The sequence below is a fragment of the Silene latifolia genome, chromosome 6 (assembly GCF_048544455.1).
Source record: "Silene latifolia isolate original U9 population chromosome 6, ASM4854445v1, whole genome shotgun sequence".
NCBI classification, from domain to species: Eukaryota; Viridiplantae; Streptophyta; class Magnoliopsida; order Caryophyllales; family Caryophyllaceae; genus Silene; species Silene latifolia.
The window spans coordinates 95,272,273-95,280,977 of record NC_133531.1 but is presented as its reverse complement, the minus strand read 5'-3'; the positions used below and the strand labels follow the sequence as shown (position 1 = coordinate 95,280,977).

The 8,705-nt window shown below is 40.9% G+C and overlaps 1 long non-coding RNA gene across 1 annotated transcript; it reads left to right on the top strand.

Annotated features, from left to right (window-relative positions):
• The first annotated feature begins 3,652 nt into the window (after window positions 1-3,652).
• Window positions 3,653-6,552, top strand: LOC141658866 (uncharacterized). The gene is made up of 4 exons (XR_012549486.1): window positions 3,653-3,890; window positions 4,470-5,042; window positions 5,146-5,877; window positions 5,961-6,552. It is a non-coding gene; the product is annotated as an uncharacterized LOC141658866 (long non-coding RNA).
• Window positions 6,553-8,705: the final 2,153 nt, after the last annotated feature.

The following is an 8,705-nucleotide window of genomic DNA, read 5'->3' as shown; positions in this document are numbered from 1 at the left end:
TCGGCGATATCCCTGTCGATCCCTGGCATGTCTTTGTAGGACCAAGCGAAAACGTCTTTGAACTCGTGTAGGAGGTCTATGAAATTGGTCCTTTCGGTAGGGCTCAGGGTTGTCCCTATCCTAAGTTCTTGGGGTTCTAGTTCGGTTTCTACATTAATGGGTTCGGTGTTCTCTATTACTGGTCCCCCTTCCCCCTCTTGTAGTATTTCCTTGGCTATGTAGGGAGGTATCTCAATTGAGTCCGGGTCGGGGTCATCCTCAGTATTATCGTAAACAGAATTGCATTCAAGATAACACAAAGAGTAAGAAGAACCTGATTTATTCATATTAAAGTTTGAGAAAAGTTGAAACAAAGAAGCCATCTGATCTGTGGTCAACGGCGGTAAAGGGACAGTTGTTGGGACATTTCCCGAACTACCATTACTATTTGAGACTAAGCTAGGAGAAACAAAGGGAATGGGGGTGACGACAGGAGGAGACTCCTTAGTGACTTCTCTAGACTCCGACTCTGACTCCGACTCTGACTCTGACTCGAATTCATCGTCTTCTGGTTCTCCTTTGAACATCTCTTCTTCTCCAGTGGTGAGCTTGAAGAGTCTTCCTTGATTGTTGGTCCACTTGATTGATTTTCTCCATCCTTTCTGCTGGTTCGCGTTTGTTTCTGTGATTAACGCGGTAGGGTTGAAGTGGTTGTCTTGAAGTATCATGGTAATGATCTCATCCTGCGCGACTCTAACAAATCGATCTTCTCCAAATAGTAGACTAACAGCTTGTTCGTCTAAGCAAGGTGCTTGACGGGCTTTGACGGTAGGAACCGTTTCTGGAGGAATGAAGTAGCAATCGTGAAAGATCTCGATTCGGGCTAGCTTCCTTCCAAGGTAGTGCCAAGGTTCGGGAAATATGTGAAAGAGTTCTTGACTTCCTTCCCTAACAAAGTATCCATTTAGGGTAGGGAAATATGGTCGCATTTGGACTCCTACGTGCTTACGGCTTTGAACTTGAGCGAGCATCTCGAGAACCTCCTCTTTAGTGGGTTTGTATCCTAGTCCAAGTGGTATTCTTTTTGAGTTGCCTTCCTTGTAGGGTGCAAAGGTGTTTCTTCGGGCAGGGTTCAAAGGCATTCCCGGGAAGTATCCCTGGGATTTGAGTATGTGGTTGACCACTAAGTTGGAGTAGGGATCGTTATACAGGGGTGCCAACTCACTTTCTATGACACTTATGCTTTGAAAGCCCCCAAGTTCATATACTGGATCCGCAAGGACTTGATTATTTGTTTCTTTTCGATTATTGCCTTGATGGGCGACGAAGTGATCGTCACCACTTTGCCATTTAGTGGGATTTTGATCTTTTGGTGAAGGGTGGATGTTACCGCTTTGGAAGCGTGAATCCAAGGTTTTCCCAGAAATATGTTGAAGGAAGCTTCAATGTCCACTATTTGGAAGTTAACCTTTCGCTCAATTGGCCCTGTGGCTATGGTTAGGTTAACGAGTCCTACTACCTTTCGTCGTGTACCATCATATGCGCGGACACCTTGATTTGTAGGGGTCCAATCCGACTCTTTCATGCCTAGTTTGTATGCCGTTTTCAGAGGTATGACGTTGACCGCGGAGCCATCATCCACCAAGGTCATAGGCACATTCTTCTTTAAGCAAACGACAGGGATGTAAAGAGCCAAGTTGTGACTAGCGCCAAAGGGCGGCAAGTCTTCATCTGAGAAAGTAATAGGATTACTTAGCTTCGGTGATTCTTGGAAGACCAAGTTCACTACATCGTCGGGTGTGGAGTTATGTGCTACATTTAGTTTGGCCAAAGCTTGCAGTAAAGCTTGGCGATGTGGGAAAGAGCTTGCTACTAGTTGCCAGACTGAAAGATCAGCTTTTGTCTTCTGTAATTGCTTTAACAAATGCTCAGTAGAGTCATCTTCGTTATCATTTGGTGTGATAACGTTGGTTGGACCATTTTGAGTAATACTTTGATATGGACGCCCCGAACGAGTTAGGTGGTCCACATCTTGGTCTTCACCATTTTGGACTATTTCCTTGACTAGGGAGTGTTCAATGAGATACTCGTCTTCATCATCATCGGCCCATACTCCATTGACTGTAGCAGTTCCCTCATTCTCATGATCTCATCCTCTAATTGTGTAATTTGGTTGACTAGTTTATCAACCACGGCGACTATTTCTTGCATAGTAGCATTTTGGGAGAAAATTAGTGGCGCATGTTCTTTAGGTGTCGCATTGGGGTCATGTAAAGTTTTCACCACATTTTCTAATTCCGAAACTTGCCTATCCACGCTCCTTGCCCATGCGATGAAGTCGGTAATGGTAGGGGAGATGGTAGAGTAGAACCCTTCATTCTCGATCGCGTGGATCTCATCTTCGACTGGAGAAATGAGGTGTGAACCATCTAAGGTAGATTCTTCACTTGTGATCACTAGAATTCCAAGAGGATTCTGAGTGTTGTTGGGCTTACCTCCCGGCGGTATTGGTAGTAGACCATCCTCAATCATGTCTTGAAGCACATTCTTCAATTTGTAGCATTTTTCTGTGTCATGCCCCTTACCCCTATGATATTCGCAGTATGAATTCTCGTCCCAGAACTTGGATTGCTTTTCAGGTTCGGGCGTAGGTCCTATGGGTTGGAGTTTGCCTTGTTTCATTAACCTTTTTAGAGCATTGGAGTAAGTGTCCCCAAGATTTGTAAATTTCCTTGGTGGGGTACTCTTCTTGGCTAGCTCGAGGAGTTTAACTTCATCGGTCTTGCTAGTGGAGCCGTAAGAACGACTTGTTGAGCCTTGATATCCTCGGCCTACCGTTTTGGACAAGAGCCCTTTACGGATTTCATCTTCGATCCTCGTTCCTAGCACGGTTAAGTCTTTGAAAGTTTTGATGTTTTGGTACCTCAAATGAATTGCATAGATAGGCTTTAGGTTGTCCACGAATTTCTCCACAAGGGTAGCCTCATCTGGGCGTTCAACTAGTTAAGTACTAGTCTTCCTCCACCTACTTAGGAAGTCGGTGAAACCTTCTTTGTCATTTTGGGTAAGAACCTCTAAAGTGCACATGTTAACTTGGATCTCAGCATTATCCGCATATTGCTTAGCAAACTCGATCGCGGCGTCTTCCCAAGTAGCGATCTTCTTATATTCTAGAGAGTAGAACCATTGTTTTGGGATGGTGTCAATAGATGAAGGAAAGATCCTTAAGAACATCTCGGGTTTGATGCCTTTGATAGACAAGTAATCCTTGAAGGCACGAACACTACTACAAAACTCGTTATGGACATCAGTCGATGAACATCGGATTATCTGGAAAACCGATGTACATAACATGCACATCGGTTGTTTGCAAAAAACTGATGTGCATATAATTATATGTACATCGGTTGTGTTAAAAAAACACATGTCCATTATTTCTGATTTTAAAGGACATGTGATATTTAATAAAACTCATGTCTATATAAAAGTCATGGACATGGAACATTGAATTTAACCGATGTGCATCTAAAGTGAAAATTATACGCGGCAAAAATATTTGCCTCACCACCATCACTTCTAATTTCGACTACATACATTCTTCCCCAAATCCTCTCCTTCATTCTCACTCTCGAACCCTAACCCCCAAAACCTTGTACTCACTCTCCAGTCTCCCTCCCTCCGGCTACCAACCCCGTACTCCCTCCTCGTCCTTAACCGCCACTGCTTAGTCTGCTCTCTTCCTTTTCTCTTTCTTTCTCTTTCTCCTTCTTCTTCCTTTTCCTTTTAGGTTTAGCGGTTTTAGCCACCATGCTCTTTCTCCCTGCTCTCCGTTGTTCACCGTCACCGATCGGCTGGCAGAAGAACGGCCACCAGCCCACCACTCTCGTGTTTTCTTTATACTTAGAATAAAGGTATAACTCAAACTCTATACTTAGAACTGAATTTGATTTCTTATATTCCTGTTGATTTTAGTTTAAAGTAGATGTTTAATAATTGAACTAGAACTATTATAAGTGTCTATTATGTTTCATAGTTGCTATTATCATGTCATAATGGAGATAATATGAATTAGGGTTTAGAAAAAATTAGGGGTTTTGGCAAATTCGAGATTTTGGCAAAATTCGTCAATATTAGCATATCATGGTTGATGTTGCGAGTCTTGGATTTTCTGAATTAGGGGTTTTGGATTTCCCCAATTTTCTGAGTCTTAGCGGTCGACTGTTTGATGTGCGTTGTGCTACACACACCCTAAGGTTGCTGGTTGGAGATGCCATGGATGGTTTACATGAAGTGATCCTTAAGATAAGGGATAGTATTAATTACGTTAAAAGCACACAAACCATGCAAGGGAAATTCAATGATATAGCCCGGAAAGTTGGAATAGATAATGAGAAGAGCTTGTTTGTTAATTGTCCTATGAGATGGGACTCGACAACTGTTATCTTTGAAACTTGACTTTGGCTTATAGAGCGGCATTCTCTCTGTTGCAGGAACATGATTCTGGCTATATTTCAGCTCTATCTGAAGAGGAGTGGGAATGGGTGAATTTTGTGACTGGCTATCTCAAGCTTTTCAATGAAGTTTCAGATGGCATCAGAGAGCTTTTCAATGAATACTTGATCGGGTCATCCTCAGTCTCTGTTGACCATGGTGTTGGAAGTAGTGTCAACGGTGGTAGTAGTAATGAATATCGGGATAATTTAAAAGACTTTGACAAATTTCTCCATGAGAGTTCACATGGTCAGACTTCAGTCTCTCAGATTTGGACAAATATCTGGAGGAACCCGTTTTTCCTCGGAATCATGACTTCAACATCTTTGATTGGTGGAAAGTTCATACCCCAAGATATCCTATATTATCCATGATGGTGCAATATGTACTTGGGGTCCCAATGTCAACAGTCAACCCAGAGTTGGGTTATAGGACCGAAGATAGAGTTCTCGACCAGTATCGAAGCTCTCAGTTCAGAAACTGTGCAGGCTTTGATTTGCGCACAAAAATACAAAATTGGTTGCACTCAGAAATGGTAGATGGAAAACCACATGATAACATATCTTTGAAAGGTAGTACTTCGTATCACACTAGTTTAATTTACAGTCATCTTTATTTAAGTTCCTTTTTTTGTAGAACATCGCCAAATTCTAACTGTGACTATTTCCCATGCAGAATCCATCCCCTCGTCAAGTTATTCTCCTATGCCGTTGTCTATTGATGCTAGTTAATGCCCTTACCATGGTTTCCTTTTCAATATAAGCTAATTTATGTTCTAGATTCTATAACCACAAATCTTGGGTAGACGATCCTACGGTAAGACAGTTGATGATTTAATCAGGTCACACTGTAAGACTGGCCTACCCATGTCTCATTGATGAAGTACCCTTGTTTGATCCATGATTCAATTTCCGTTTGCAGGTAACCTGGAATCCCCTGGCCCTCTAAGGACGCGGATTTCTAAGCCTATGCTCTAAAAGTTCAACTCTCGTCATGTCACACTCCAAGACCAACCTATGCAAGACTCGTGGTCATTATTTGGAGTATTGGTGTGCTAAGCAATTTTCATCGTTGGGATCACTCGTATACATCCTATTTGTTCTGTAATACCCTTATGAATAGTTGTTTTCATTAGATGTTGGGGGAATGAGGATAGTTAATCTCTTCCTAATTTGTTTAGGATTGAAATATTTGGGTTTGGCTATGCAAGCTGTATATTAGAGGTTACCTCCCAACCCCCTTTTCTCATTATTTGGTGATTTAAGTTTTGTGACCCTATTTCTTTTTCTTGTATCAGCTGTGTCTTTTTGTGGTAATCGAAAGCAATCCTGATTTCTTAATTCTTACTCACAAGTCAACTGTATGAAGCTTGCTCCGACATCCAACCAGACATTTATTTTAACAGAGGTATGACAACATCTTATTATTGAGTTTAGATTTTAAACTTGTTTATATTCTGAGAAAGGAGTACTGTTCTGGTAACTTTGCAGGAATTGTGGTAGGGAGATAAAACTCCTCGGATGCAATGAATGAAGCTAAATCAGGCGAACGGAATGCAGGACTTTCTCCTGGAATTACTTCAAACATATGGGTAAGTATGTCTTTGCATATAAATTCGTCTTGTCGATTAATTAATCTGTCTTTCTTGTAGAATCGTTCTTCATTTCGTTCGTACTGTACGTAATTTATAAAATGGTTTCATGTTATGTTAGTCAAACTACTGCCGTCGTACAATCATACTCATAACATCCGAAACTACTAATTGCTGAATGTTGAATGCTGATATATTGTATTAGTCAACTTTATATCAAGTCATCATCATTTGTTATAAAAAATATAGAACTAAGTTACCCAGAAAAGTGCAAAGAATTGACCAAATAACAAAGCTAAATAAAACAAGCGGTAGTCTCCCTTAAGACGGAGGTATCCGTCTTAGTTGTTTATTGCTGTTTCGCTGCGGTTTTTATCGCTCTTTAGCTTCTCTTTCTTCTTTTTAAAAGTTTATTTTCGGTTTTTATATAGCTGCGGTTTTTATATAGGTATCCATCTTAGTTGTTTATCGCTGTTTAGTGCAAAGAATATAGGTGCTAGTAGTTGTGATACTTAAAATACAGTAATGTATGTGTCTCGTTAGTTATATAGGATCTTCTATGTTGATATTTTGTTTCCTCGTTAACTTTGTTGTGTTGAACCAGATTCTCTTGTTAATATGCCCAATGGGAGATGAGCAAATCTGAGCCTGCCAAGTAGTCTTGTCTCTTCGGCCTTTTTTTTAAAACAATTAGTCAGTTTACATATCGGTTTATATTTTTGTATAGGTTAGTCGTCTAAGTAAATTTGACACATTATGTAGATGAAATTTTTTTGTAATTGGCTTTGGATAACCGATTGATTGTATACAATATTTTTGTTGATTATGGAATCATTTTGCATTGTCATCATGTGTACGACTAATATGGGCAACAGCGTAATAATTTTTTTTTATAAAAAATAATAATTATAGACATCGGATTTTTGCAAAAAACTGATGTCCATTGATCAAATAGACATCGGTTTTCCTAAAAATCTGATGTCCATTGATCAAATAGACATCGGTTTTCCTAAAAATCCGATGTGCAAATTTTAATGGACATCGGTTTAAAATCCGATGTCCATTAATCCGCAATGGACATGACCAAACTCTACATCGGTTGTGTATCTGATGTCTATATAGCAAAAAGTCCGATGTCCATCACAAGTTTTGTAGTAGTGGAATATGGTTCAAAGGGTTTTCATGCCCCTTGAATTTAGGGATATCCGTCATGTTGAAGCTGGTTGGCAACTTGGAACTCACAGCCTCATACTTGCGATTATTCTCCCTATAAATGTCATCCCCTTTAAGATACATCAATTTCTCCTCTAAGTATTGGAGTCGTTTCTCAGCTGCAGTCATACCCATGGGAGGGTTTTCGTCCCCGAAGCCATTCACGAAGTCATCAACGATTTCACTTTCTCGAGGAGGCAACCTCGTTTCTACGGTATAGATCCGGCCCTCGATGGTGTCAAGGCGATCATACACTTGGTCTTGAGTAACTTGGAGCTGAGCTAACGAGGTTAGAATTCGATCATTACCATCTTGGAGTTGATTGAAGTTCACGTCGCTTGTTTCAGGCATCTTGGAAACTGGATAAGAGATCGACAACGAATCAAAACGCGATCGACCATTCTAACACACTTACTAAGAAAGAAATGTTTTGACTTGTGAAGTGGGTGTGTGCCACTCGTGTCATTGAGCTTTTGAAGAAATGACAAGATTTGAAAAATGTTGGTCCTAGTCAACTTTAGTGTAGTTGTAGGAGTGGACTTGAAGTGAGGTTTTGAAATGGGCTTGGGCCCGAATTTTGACTCGACAAATGGACAGAGTTTTGACTCGGTTTTGCACTAATCATTGGCCTTTTCGAAATTTACACTTTAAAAGGATTTTGATTTTACAAAAATTGTCATGGTTTCGTTTAGAAATGGTGATCACGTAAGGTACAAACATTTATACAAGCATTATAACGGGATGCTGAGTGCATTTAAAAGGGTTTTGGTTTAAAGGGTGGGTTGCCATACCGAACGATCAAACCCGAAGTCTGTAGAGAGGCTCGTACCAAACAAGAGTAAGGCCGATTCCTAGTCCATTTCCTCAAGTAGTGAAGGTCCTTGATACAAACAAGAGTAAGTACCATGGTATGAATGACGTCAATCGCTATCCATCCTTAGGCCCAAATAAGAATTAGGACCGTTTAGACGAGACGATTGGTCGAATGAGTTGGGTTGGGCCTAGGAAGGCCGAATAAACGATCTAGGAAGATCGAGTTATGAAAACCGGCAATTATCTTGTACAAACTATTCCCTAACCTTGTTCAAGTTTCACCCTTGGCTACACGTAAGTGTATTAATCCCCAGCGGAGTCGTCAAACTGTGGACGCGGGCCCACGAGGGCGCTTGGGAGAGAGAACAAGCGTTTGCATTTGTGGAGTCGCCACCAATTTATTGTGGAAAATTGGAAACCGTTCGAATACCTCGTGCCATGTCAAGACACAAAGTAATGACATGAATACTAAGCACTCGTTACCCTTAGCATTCTATGTCTAGAATGACTCTCGTGGATGCCAATGAACACGGATGTTCACAGAGATCTGGAGTAAGGGGTGAGGGTACGTATTAGGAAGCTCTTTTGATCGAACACCTAATCCCACCCGCCTCGATAG